Source organism: Eptesicus fuscus, chromosome 2, assembly GCF_027574615.1.
Source record: "Eptesicus fuscus isolate TK198812 chromosome 2, DD_ASM_mEF_20220401, whole genome shotgun sequence".
NCBI lineage: Eukaryota > Metazoa > Chordata > Mammalia > Chiroptera > Vespertilionidae > Eptesicus > Eptesicus fuscus.
This window is the reverse complement of record NC_072474.1, coordinates 20,218,243-20,231,473: the sequence shown is the minus strand read 5'-3', so window position 1 is coordinate 20,231,473 and position 13,231 is coordinate 20,218,243.

The following is a 13,231-nucleotide window of genomic DNA, read 5'->3' as shown; positions in this document are numbered from 1 at the left end:
GTGTTTTCACAGATTAAGAGACGGACATCGCGCATGGACCTGGAACATCGCAAGTATAAATCTCCCCTGAAACAGCTACCTTCTTACCCTTCCCCGGATACAGAAAACTAAAAACATATATAAAAATTGATTTATTAATTATGGCTCTGTTCCATACATTTCATTATTCCATCAGCAAAGCGATAGGAGAAATTGATCCCATGGCCTTAAAGGGGCAAATCTAGGAAGTAGTCTGAAGTATGTTTTATGAAAGGGTGAAACAAGTGAAATTTGTTTTTGCAAAAAAGTATACTTCTAATTATGAATTAAGATTTATAGGTATAATACCATCAAGTAGGCAGCCTGGCAGAATTAATATTGGCGACTCAATCATGATCTTAGAGGAAGTGTGGTTTATCCACCTTAGCCCACTTCCTTTCTCTATTGAGGCCTGTTTTTAAAGAAATAGAAGCTAAGCCCTAGCCGGTTTGGCTCAGTGGATAGAGCGTCAGGTCTGTGGATGAAGGGTCTCGGGTTCGATTCCGGTCAAGGGCGCATGCTCGGGTTGCGGGCTCCACCCCCAGTAGGGGGCATGCTGGAGGCAGCCAATTGGTGATTCTCTCTCATCATTAATGTTTCTATCTGTTTCCCTTCCTCTCTGAAATAAATAAAAATATATTTTAAAAAAAGAAATAGAAACTAAAAACCTCTTTCCTTTCCCACTCATGTCTTACTTCCTAGTCTTACATAGCTTCTGTTCAGTCCCTTTTAAATTCCTTTCCTCCACCACTATTGCTTCTCTTGGGTGAACCTTGTTTTCTTCTTAGCCTTCCCGCATTTCTCCTCCCTGACACCCTACTCTTGTTGAAGGAGTAGAAGGGGAAAAAAATGATTGTAGAACTCATGGTACTTTCCTGGTTTTGAAAATTTGATAGTATGTTTTCCCCATTTGGATCTGGACAGTTAAACTCAGTAGGGGAATGGTAAAACTACTTTTGCTCTCATAGTAAGGATATATTATTTTGATAAAGGTTAGCAAAATAGTGTCTAGGAAGTAAATCTTACGGGAGGAATCCTATTATTGCAGAGTTTTAAAATATATTTTAAGTAGTCATAAATGATGCTTTAAAATATATATATTCTTGACTTAATCACATTTTAAGTTCATCATGAGGCTTACTTTCCAAAGGTACAAGAGCAGGATGTCTTTGTTTGCTAGAGTAGCTGTAAAAAAAAGACTGTAAGCTGGGTGGCTTAAACAACAGATAGTTATTTCTCCCAGTCTGGAGGCTGGGAAGTCCGAGATCAGGGTACCAGCTCTGGTGAGAGTATCTTCCAGGCTGCAGATGGCCTTCTTGCTACACCCTCACATGTGAGAGTGTGGGTGAGCGGGAGAGAGACCTTGTGTTCTCTATCATCAGGGTACTAATCCCACAGTGGGGGCTCCACGGGCATGACCTCATCTAAACCTGATTATCTTCCAAAGGCCCCATCTCCAGCCCTGGCATGAGAGATCAGTTGGTTAGAGCATCATCCCCATGCACCAAGATTTCAGGTTCAATTCCCAGTCAGGGCACATACAAGAATCAACCAATGAATGAATAAATAAGTGGAACAACAAAGGCCCCACCTCCAAATACCATCACGTTGGGGGTTAGGACTTCAACATATGAATTTGGGGGAGAGATGCAAACATTCAATTCAAAGCAAGGGGTTAGCATCTTTTCCGTGTACACCCAGTGCCAAGTACAATGCTTAGCACACACTAGCTTTCAATTAGTTAAATGTGCATATCTCCCACTCCAATTTTTTTTTAGCTTGCTTTCTGATATATCAGTTTTCTTAAGGTGAAAGGCATCTTTATCAAGTCTCTAAATTAGCGTACTCTTTATGAGTAAAACATCAAAATAAGATGAATGTAATAAGCATTATCTATACTAATAAAAGCCTAGGTGGCCCTCACGTCCTTGCATCATCACAAGATGACCGCCCCCAGGTCATCACAAGATGGCTGCCACAATATGGCTGCCCCCACATTGTCACAAGATGGCCACCCCCATGTTGTCACAAGATGGCTGCCCCCACGTCATCACAAGATGGCCGCCACAAAATGGCTGGCAGGGGAGGGCAGTTGGGGGCGATCGGGCTGGAAGGGGTGGGCAGTTGAGAGAGATCGTGCCTGCAGGGGAGGGCACTTGGGGGCGATCGGGCCTGAAGGGGAGGGCACTTGGGGGCGATCGGGCCTGCAGGGGAGGGCAGTTGGGGGCGATCGGGCCTTCAGGGGAGGGCATTTGGGGGCGATCGGGCCTCCAGGGGAGGGCAGTTGGAGGCGATCAGGCTGGCAGGGAGGGCAGTTGGGGGGCGATTGGGCTGGCAGGGGAGCAGTTAGGCGTCAATCAGTTAAGGGGCAATCATGTTGGCATGCAGAGTGGTTAGGGGCAATCAGGCAGGCAGGCAGGTGAGTGGTTAGGAGCCAGAAGTCCCGGATTGTGAGAGGGATGTCCGACTGCCAGTTTAGGCCCGATTCCCAGGATCAGACCTAAACTGGCAGCCGGACATCCCCTGAGGGGTCCCAGATTGGAGAGGGTGCAGGCGGGGTTGAGGGACAACCCCCCCCCTCTAGTTTTTACATAATATCCCAACATTCATCTTTTCTCCTAATATCATTGAATTAAATGTAATATAAATTTGAAACTGGTGGCGTATTTCCAAAAATCTGGGATTCTTGCCTGATCTTTTAGCAGACAGTCTATTATTTCCCTCTTGAGCTGTACATTTATGTTGTTCAAGAACCCCAGGCACTTACTCCATTAAGTGAATCAGTTCTCTTTTCAAGGCCAGGCTAAAACAGAACTGGATTCTTATTCAGTATAGTACTGCTATTGCTTTTCACTGACATAAGGTATTGCTCGTGAAGCTTCCTCTTGCTCAGTTCTAGTGACACTTGTCTACTCTGAAATGATGTTCTTGCTTGTTCTGGTCCAGGCCTCTGCAAAGACCTCAGTGATATTTGTGTGTAGAATTTTAGTTTGGCATCTTCACTTATTCAGTCATTGTCCCGCAAAGGACAATGCAATTGAATAAATCTTCTTTTGCTGAGGCCTGGACTAAGAGAGCTGACATTCACCAGCTGTTTTCTTCTCTGGTGACATTTACTGATTCTGGGCATGGACTGTTCAAGCTTGGTCTGGGCAGAGAGACTTTACACAGGAAAAGAGAAACCAGTGAAATGTTTAATAGTCATGTGAGTTGTGTAATGGATTGGCAATGTAGAGGAGCCCCAAACATACAGCCAGCTTTCCCACCAGACCTTTGCTGAATTCTGGAGTGGTAGAGGAGGCTGAAGGACTGGGACTGATAGGGAGAGTAAAATCTCCCCACATTCTGCCAGTGCATACAAAACAATCTCTACCTAGAAGGAGTCATCCTTCTTGCAGTCAATCCGCTCAATACATTTGCAATATTTTTGAAATTGTGTGATTAAGAGGCTAAAGATCTGAGTTTAAACCTCTCAAAGGCAGAACTCCAGGGCTGAGGAGTTAGAAACCACCCTGGCTCTCAATAAAAAAACCAGAGGAATCACAACCAAGGACCAAAGAGAAATAAGAAATGAACTGAAACTAGAACCCGATCCCAGCCCAGCTCAGTCCCTGACCCTCACCCTGCTTTCTCTTTTTATCTCTAGAGGAAAATAACAGCAGCTATATCCTCTGTAAGTTTTTAACATAAAAGTCTGGCATCTGATAAAAAATTATGAGGCGGATGAACAGGAAAAATTGATCAATAGTCAAGAAAAAATAGGTAATAGAAGACCCACAGATAAGCCAGATATTGAGTCCAGATAAAAACTTTAAGATGACTACTGTAAAATAGAGTGACGGATAACTAAATAGAAGAAAAAGTGGACAAATAGATTAAAAGATGCAGACGTTTTACAAAGAATCCTATATAATAAAAGCCCATCGATGCAAACAGCAGAACGACCAGAGACCAGGACAACCACGGACCCTCACCCCAGCCAGCCCCACCCCCCAACGGGGAGCCCCACCCTGATCCGGGGCCCCCATCAGGGCAGGCCGGCCAGTCCCCACCCGTGCACCGGGCCTCTATAGAAATATGAAACCCTACCCCACCACCACTTCAACCCAACCCACCAAAGGCTCCTGAAACCACAAAATTAGATCCCTGATTCAGGCCAGCAGTTCAAAGTGTAAAGCCTCATTCACACGTGAGGAATTCGCACCTTTCTCCCTCCCCTTGGACTCCGCGACTCAGAAGAGGCATGCCCGGAATGGACGCGCAAATGAAGCTCAGAAAAGTCACTCTTTTGGGTCCTGTGGCACATCACCAAAAGCCAAGCACCAGACTCTGTCCCTTCCTCATCCCCGCGGCCTCAGCTCCAGACAGGCACTCCCTGTGGCAGGATACAAGGAGAGCCCCTTCTCAGTCTTCACAGAGACAGGAATGCTCAGGAGGCCAAGATAATGGAAACCTAAGGACCCAAATGCTGGGGCCCATGCGCCAGGGCCCGCTCAGCACAAGGCCAAAGGGGAGCTCAGACCAAGTTCTAGTCCAATTCCTAATCCGGTCCCAACCTGCCATCCGGGCCGCAGTGTGTGCTGGAGTGTGTAATCGAAGGGGGCGCCCCGGAGGCGAAGGGCACACCCCAACCCCTGGGCCCCAGGGCCTCTCCGCCTGCATGGCCTTCCCCCGGGGGCTCAGCCCCAGCTGTCCAGCAAAGCCCCTTTGCTGGGGCGGGATCACAGCGGGCAGGCCCGGGGAGGGTGGCCGGCCCGCAGCCTCCACCACGGCTGTTTGCACACATGTAATTAGCTCTGATTATCCAGGGCTTTCAGTCCACCAGCTCCGGGCCTGGAGCTGCGCCTGCGGTGAACGTGCCCACGGAGCCGCTGCTCCGCCGAATGAGCCGCTCACCGGGCCGGGAAGCTCTATCCCCGTCCACAGCACCCTGTGTCGCGTGTCTGTCTCGCCCTGTGCCTCTCTCTCCCTGTTCCTTGCTCTCTGATCCTGTTTACTCATTCCCCGTGTCTCGCTGGGCCTCTGTCTCTGTCTCTCATCGGATCTCTGCCCGTGGAAAACACCCCTGCCGCCCCCGCAAAGGAACACACACCAGCAGAATCGCCTTTTCAATAAAAAAGGACAAGTGGGAAACAGAGTGAATTGAAAAGCATTAACTTAAAAACAATCCACGTGTCTGCAAATGCGATCCAAATGGCAGCACTTCGGCAGGGTGGTAGGGGGGGGGGGGCGTGCTGGCCACATGTTCTGGAGCCTCAGACACAAAGTGTAGGGGGCTCGGCGCCTCGCTATGGGCCCCTCCCACTAGCCACCTGGGATGGCAGGGTCTGGGGAGGGGACTTAGTCTATACTCACCCTGGTGGACCCCACCTGATTCCGTAGACCCTTTCCCCTGTTCTGGCATCTGCTGGTCCCTCTTACTCCCCCCCGCCACCTCCAAACCTTCCTATGCTGACCCCAACTCTCCTTCTGCACCAGCCCTCCCCCCCACACACACACAGATTTCACCCTCTCTTACCCTCACCCCCCAGTCTTCTGCCCCATACTTCTTCCTGCCCTGCCCCACCTCCATTCTGCCCTCCTGCCCTAGACCACCCAGCAGCCCTGGCTCTGGGAGAAATGGTTGGAACAAAGCTTTCCTTGGCCGGAAGAGACTCTGTAGGGAGCTGCATGCAGAAAGGCACCCAGTCCTGTACCTGCACCTGCTCTGTCCTGCCAGATGCCAATCAGAAATTGTGTCTCTGGAGACAGAGGGTAGCAGAAGTAGGCTGCTGTCCTTTGAAGCCTCTCATCAGGAGGAAACTCTCCCCCACCAAAAAGTTCACCCTGCTGCCTCCCTAATCACTTTCAGCAACCCTCCTTTGCCCCGTTCCCTGGAAGTGGAAGGATTGGAGCACATCTCTATATATAAAAGAGTGATATGCAAATCACCTGAATGGCGGAACGACCAGAATGACCGTTTGACCGGGGTCGCTATGAGGCGCACTGACCACCTCCCGGTCCCTCCCCAAGGGTCGACAGACTCTGATCCTCCAATGGCGAACGGGGAACTGGGGGAGGGTGGCGGTGGGGGGCTGGGCCGGCTGCCAGCAGCTGGGGAATATGGCCCTGATCACAGGCCAGGCCTAGGGACCGTACCTGTGAACAAATTTCATGCGCCAGGCCTCAGGTTGAATACATAAAAAAAAAAAAGAAAAGAAAAATCTCAAATTGAAAAAACATAATATCTGAAATCAGGAACTTATGGTTTAATAGTAGATTGGACACAGCAGAACAGAGGATTAGTGAATTTGAGGATAGGGCAAGAAAAATACACAAATTGAAGCAAAGAGAGAAAAAAAAATGGAGAAACAGAACAGAGTTTAAAAGGCATGTGGGACACAGTGAATAAATATAGCTTACTTGTAACTAGAGTTCTAGAAAAAGAGAATATGAGGCAGAAACGATATTTGAAGATATAATGGCCAATAATTTTACAAAACTAATGAAAGACATAAAACCACAGTTGAAAAAAATTAACTCAAAATAGATCATGTACTTAAATGTAAGCTCTAAAACTATAAACCTCTTATGAGAAAAATAGTAAATCTTAGTTACCTGGGATTAGTTAATGGTTCCTAAACTACAATACAATATGCATGTGACAAAGGAAAAAAAATAGATAAACTGGACTACGTAGAGATTTGAAATTTTTGTGTCACAAACAATACCATGTATCTAAGTCACATGTTATTAAATTTCAGCTGTAATTGCCCACTTTATCCAGTCACTTGCTTGTTCAAGATGGTGGGAGCTCTGATTGTCTTTGCAAAAGAATGGCTGGTTCGAAAAGTCAGTTTTTGTTCCAACTCCACAAAACATATTATTCATCATTTTCCTGTTAAATTTGGCATAAAGTTATACAATAACTAATTAAAAGTGAGTTACCCAACTGAACAAAAGGAAGAGCAAATATTCACGTTCAATTACTTAGTCATTAAAGACTCATTGGTTATTGTCTTACTCTGAAATAACAATGTATTTTTAGAGACAGATGTTTTCTGCTCTACACAGTCTTTAATTTGCCAAATAGAATCCATGTTACAATTTCTTTTTTTCTAGCCCTGACCAGTCTTGCTTAGTGGTTAGAGAATTGGCCCGCAGAAAGGTTGCATGTTCAATTCCCGGTCAAGAGCTCAAACCTGGGTTGCAAGTTGATCCTGGGTTATAGGTTTGATACCTGGCTCTGGCAGGGGTATTTGCAGGAGGCAACCAATCGATGTGTCACTCTCACTCAAGTTTCTCCCTCTGTCTCTCCCACTCAGTATTACTTAAAAATGCTGCCTCCTTTTAAGAAATCCCCTGCCACTCTCTCTAAAAAACAACAACAACAACAAAAAAAACAATGGAAAAAAAAAATCAGTGCGCCTCATAGCGACTGGTCAAACGGTCAGGTGAGGATTAGCAACAAAAAAATTTCTCTTTTCCAATAGCTGCCACAATTCCAAGATTATTAATATTTCAATAACTCACTTGAATCACTTTTTAAAATTTGAAAATTAGTTTTTCTCCTTTTTTCAACCAAGGAAGATAGTATTTTATACTAACTTCTCAATTCAGCTTGAGCACAGCAATCATTGTATTTTCCTCATATACAAAGGCTCCAATTAGTCTGCAAAGGATAATTTTAACAGACTTCTATATCATCTATTCTTTCAGTCTCAACAGGCTGGTTTTGGCATTCGGCCATGGACCCCTAATATTGTTTGTGATGCCAAATAGGAACACAAAGAAACAGAGCAAATTGTTATTTACCTCTGTAAATAGCAGAGCTAAGGCATTAGTTTATGCATAGACATTTCATGTCTCATAAGTACCTGCTATTACATTTTTTAAAAGGAGGCAGTATTTTAAAGTAATACTGAATTAGCAATATGACCAACATAGAAACAAATACAGATAGATAAAGGAAAACTTAGTTCCAAATAGTAAGATATGGGAAATTTAAATTCTTTACAACACATGTGAAATAGCTTTATCTCTCTCCAATTCCAATCTATCTATATAAAGAGGTACTATGCAAATTAGCTGGGACACCTTAAGGCGTCATGACCGGCTCAGGAGGAGCTGCGCGTGCAGATGGGAGGGAAGGGACTGCGTACCGCCTCCAGCCCCAGCAGACACACACCAGGGTTGGGGGCATGCTCTGAGCCACGGCGCGGCTCAGAGCACACCCTCCGGCGGGTGGTGGTGGCGGCCGAAGTGAAGCAGCCCGGGTCCTGGGTGCCAGAGGGAAGCTGGTGCTGGGAGCCAGGGGAAGGAAGGCCTATCCTTGCACGAATCTTCGTGCATCGGGCCTCTAGTATAATAATTCTCTATTATTTCTGCTTACCACAAAAGGATTTTTAGTGCCAAGCCTCCATAATTCAAATCTTTTAATTTAAAAAATTTAAATAATAATTTTACTGCCAGGGGCAAAGAACATTTTTACAAGCAAAGGCTACTTTTAGCATTCTAAAGGAGTTACCTTGTGTGAACATAGTTTTTTGTTATTATTGTTGTTAGAATTTCAACACCTTCAAATTAAACCCCTAAATTTAAGTAAGAATTGTGTTTATAAAAGAGGAAATTGTATGTTACATTTAACCAGGTGCTTTTTCATTTTACTATCATTTGTAGATGCTTAAAAAGACATTTTTCTGCCTCAATTTCCCTAGTCTTTCATACCTTTGCTCATGAGAAAGAAAAATAGAATTTGAACATTTGAAATAATAATCTAGACTTTGTTTATATTGGCCTTTAAATGACTTAGCAAATGCTGTCTTTTAAAACATTTTTATTTTTCAATTACACTTTATATTCAATATTATTTTGTATTTATTTCAAGTGTACAGCCTAGTAGTTAGACAATCATATACTTTTCAAAGTGTTCTGATATTTCCAGTACCCACCTGGCACCATACATAGTTATTACAATACTAGAGGCCCGATGCATGAAATTCGTGCACTGGGGAGGGTGTCCCTCAGCCCAGCTTGCACCCTCTCTAATATGGGACCCCTCGGGGGATGTCCTGTGGAATCGGGCCTAATCCTGCAGTTGGACATCCCTCTCACAATCCGGGACCGCTGGCTCCTAACTGCTCACCTACCTGCCTGATTGCCCCCTAACTGCTTCCTTGCTGGCCTGATTGCCCCCAAATACCCTCCCCTGCTGGCCTGATCACCCCCAAGGCTTTTATTAGTATAGATATGACCCTGCACAGAAAATTTTACTAACCCTGCTTTACAATAAGGGCCTGACGATTGAATCATTAGGACCAGACACCAAGATTTCCTTTCTTTGAATAGTGGAGGGAATACTTATCTTGTCTTTAAGTTGCCCGGAAATTAAAATGAGATAATGACTTAGAAAAGTATAAAAGCACCATATAAAGACAACTGTCTTTTTAATGAAGTGGCAAAATGAAAAACACTTTTTATTCTCCCCTTCCTTCCTTTACAGCTTTTATTTAAACTTTGAAATTTATAAAAATTTCACTCCAATTTTCATTTCTTTACATTCAACATTATTTTGTATTGGTTTCAGGTTTTATATTAGTTACAGAATAGTGGTTAGACAATCATATACTTTACAAAGTGTTCCCCGATATTTCTAGTACCCACCTGGCATCATACCATCATTACAACACTACTGACTATATTCCCTATTTAAGTGACAAAGGGTTCAGTCTTTCTTTTGTGTTTCTTGTCCTTCCTTTTCTTTCTCACTTCTTCCCTCATTTTCTTTATATAGTATCTCAATTGGCCATCAAAGCTCAGTGAAGGCACTGGGACACGCTTCATCCATATTACAAACCAGGAAACTGAGGCCAATTCCAGTTGGCTGTGGAACTTGACTCAGCACACAGGAATCCCTCAGAGCCATGCTCTTTGCGCTTCCTAAGGGACAGCGGCCCAGCAAACAGAACAAACCTTCTAGTCAGGCTTCCCAGCCTCTTTCTCAAGCACCTCTTCATTGCGGATGCTCCACATTCTTTCCTCTCCCCCCATTCTTTACTGCCCCCCCCCCCTTCTCCGAAGCAGGTGGAAGGCTTCCACTCACTGCCTAGGCATGCTCTGCCATGGGGCAGGGCACAGCGGGCTTGCTTTTGGGTCAAGGCAGGAGCAGTAGTCACTGCCTCTGAAGTGTGAAGGCTGCCTGAGCGAGGCCCTTTAGCACTGGGAGCTTCTCTGAATCATGTCAGTCAGTCCAGTACCCTGCAGTGCAGCACCCCTTCACTGAGGTGGCTCCACCCCTGAACCCCCGCCTCAGGGGTGAGGGTCCTTGCCCCTCTGCCAGGAGTCCTTCCATGCCCCTTGATCCCTGGCTGGGCCCACCCACGTCTTGGGGGCACTGCAGAACCTCTGTCTCTCTGCAGATGAGGCAGATCCCTGCCCTAGGTCTCTGCAAAGCTATGAATCTGTGGCCAGAGGCCTGGTCTGGGTCTCAGCAACCACATGCCTTCAATGTTCCCAGGGACCCCGGGAGCGGCTGGGCGAGTCCCGCCTCACCTCCCCGGGGTGCCGATCTCCCCAGGGACCCCCGGGAGCGGCTGGCTGGGCCCGGCCACGCCCCCCCCAGGGTGGCGATCTCCCCCGGGACCCCCGGGAGTGCCGGGCTGGGCCCGGCCATGCCCCCCCCAGGGTGGCGATCTCCCCCGGGACCCCCGCCTGGCTGGGCCCGGCCACGCCCCCCCAGGGTGGCGATCTCCCCGGGGACCCTGGGAGCGGCTGGGCGAGTCCTGCCATGCCCCCCCAGGGTGGCGATCGCCCCCGGGACCCCCGGGAGCGCCTGGCTGGGCCCGGCCACGCCCCCCCAGGGTGGCGATCGCCCCCGGGACCCCCGGGGAGCGCCTGGCTGGGCCCGGCCACGCCCCCCCAGGGTGGCGATCGCCCCAGGGACCCCCGGGAGCACCTGGCTGGGCCCGGCCACGCCCCCCCAGGGTGGCGATCGCCCAGGGACCCCGGGAGTGGCTGGCTCGGCCCTGCCATGCCCCCCCAGGGTGGTGATCGCCCCCGGGACCCCGGGGAGCACCTGGCTGGGCCCGGCCATGCCCCCGCAGGGTGGCGATCTCCCCGGGGACCCCGGGAGCAGCTGGGCGAGTCCTGCCATGCCCCCCCCAGGGTGGCGATCGCCCCCGGGACCCCCGGGAGCGGCTGGCTGGGCCCGGCCACGCCCCCCCATGGTGGCAATCGCCCCCGGGACCCCGGAACTAAGAGGATTGGGCGCCGCCATCTTGGTCTTCTCAACGGCCGGATAGGCCACCCGGAGTCCCGCCCCCAGCCTCTCGCAGGCCCAATCATGGGCATAGCGGAGGTGCGGTCAGTTTGCATGTTTCTCTATTATAAGGTAGGATTATTGACTGTATTTCCTATGCTGAACTCTGTATCCCTGTGACTACTTTGTAACTATCAATTTGTACTTCTTAATTCATTCATTTTTTTCCACTCGGTCTTGCAATCCCCCTTCCCTCTGGCGGTAACACAGTCATCTTTTTCTTCAGTCTGTTCTCTGTAGCTATGAGTTTGTTTCAATTTTGTTCATTTCTTTTATTCTTTAGACTAGTGGCCCGGTGCACAAAATTTGTGCACGGAGGTGGTGGGTGGGCTGCACCCTCTCCAATCTGGGACCCCTCAAAGGATGTCCTACTGCCAGTTTACAAGGATTGGGCCTAAACCGGCAGTCGGACATCCCTCTCGCAATCTGGGACTGCTGGCTCCTAACTACTCACCTGCCTGCCTGCCTGATTGCCCCTAACCACTCTGCCTGCCGGCCTGCTTGCCCCCAACTGCCCCCTGCCACTGGCCTGCTTGCCCCAAAATGTCCCCCCGCCAGCCTGATCACCCCCAACTGCCTCCCCGTGCCAGTGTGCTCACCCTCAACTGCCCCCCTTGCCAGCCTGCTCGCCCCCAACTGCCCCCCTGCTGGCCTGCTCACCTCCACCTTCCCTCCCCACTAGCCTGATCACCCCCAACTGCCCCCCTGCTGGTCTGCTTACCCCAAACTGCCCACCCCCGCTGTCCTGATCACCCCCAACTGACCCCCAATGATGGCCTGCTCGCCCCCAACTGGCCCCCCTGCTGGTCTGCTCACCCCCAACTGGCTCCCCCCACCAGCCTGATCACCCCCAACGGCCCCCCCCACCTGGCCTGATCACCCACAACTGCCCGCCCCTCTTGGCCTCTAACCGCCTCTACCTCGGCCCCTCCACCATGGCTTTGTCCAGAAGAACATTTGGAAGGTCTCCTGGAAGTTCTCCCAGTCTAATTAGCATATTACCCTTTTATTAGTATAGATTCCACATACATATAAGTGAAATCAAATAGTACTTGTCTTTCTCTGACTGACTTATTACACTTAGCATAATACACTCCAGATTATCTTCAGTGACAGTCCCTAGCACCGGAGCTATCTTCAGGGGGTGCTGAATTGGACCAGATACTACCATGTGTTCACCTAAAGAACATTGTTGTCCTGTTAAAATCCGATTGAAATAAATATAGAAAGCAAACTTAAGGAGAAAAAAAGAAGTTTGCCAAAGGTCAGCATCAAAATTTATTAAAGTGGCACACTAAAGGATATTTTATGACCCACCACCTCATTTTATATTAGTGATAAAGGGGAATGTAGAGGTAAAGTGGCTCTTCTTTTGTTGTCCAGTTGATTTTTGAAAAATAACCTGTTTTAGCTTGAATTGACAGAATTAGCTCCTTCTTTCTCACTGAATGTGTCCTCCAGCTATTGCCCAGCCACTCAGTGCTCAAAGGCTAAAATTTTCTCTGTGATACATTCCATCCTGTTTCAAACACATTCATCTTTTTCTTCAGAACTTCCCCACCTCACTTGTAAACTAACCTCAGCCAAGTGACCAGCCCTCCCTGGCTTCTTTCAACCTGTGCCCCACAGGTGTTCTCTGACAGCACTTTGCTTTGGGCCACATTTTCTGATCTTTTGTAATGGTAAATGGTGGTCCTTAGAATGCTATCTAAAAACACATTGGAGCTTTTAAAGGTAAAGACAATATTTTAACAATGACTGAGAAAGAAGTTCATCACTATAGAGAAAGCATGGAAATGATATTTGGAAATATTTCCATCATTATATGAATGTGATTTTTTTCTTGTGCCAAAAATGATGTGTCACTAATAAAAACTCTCATATCTGGAATCTTAAAAACTTGTTTCACATCTTCCA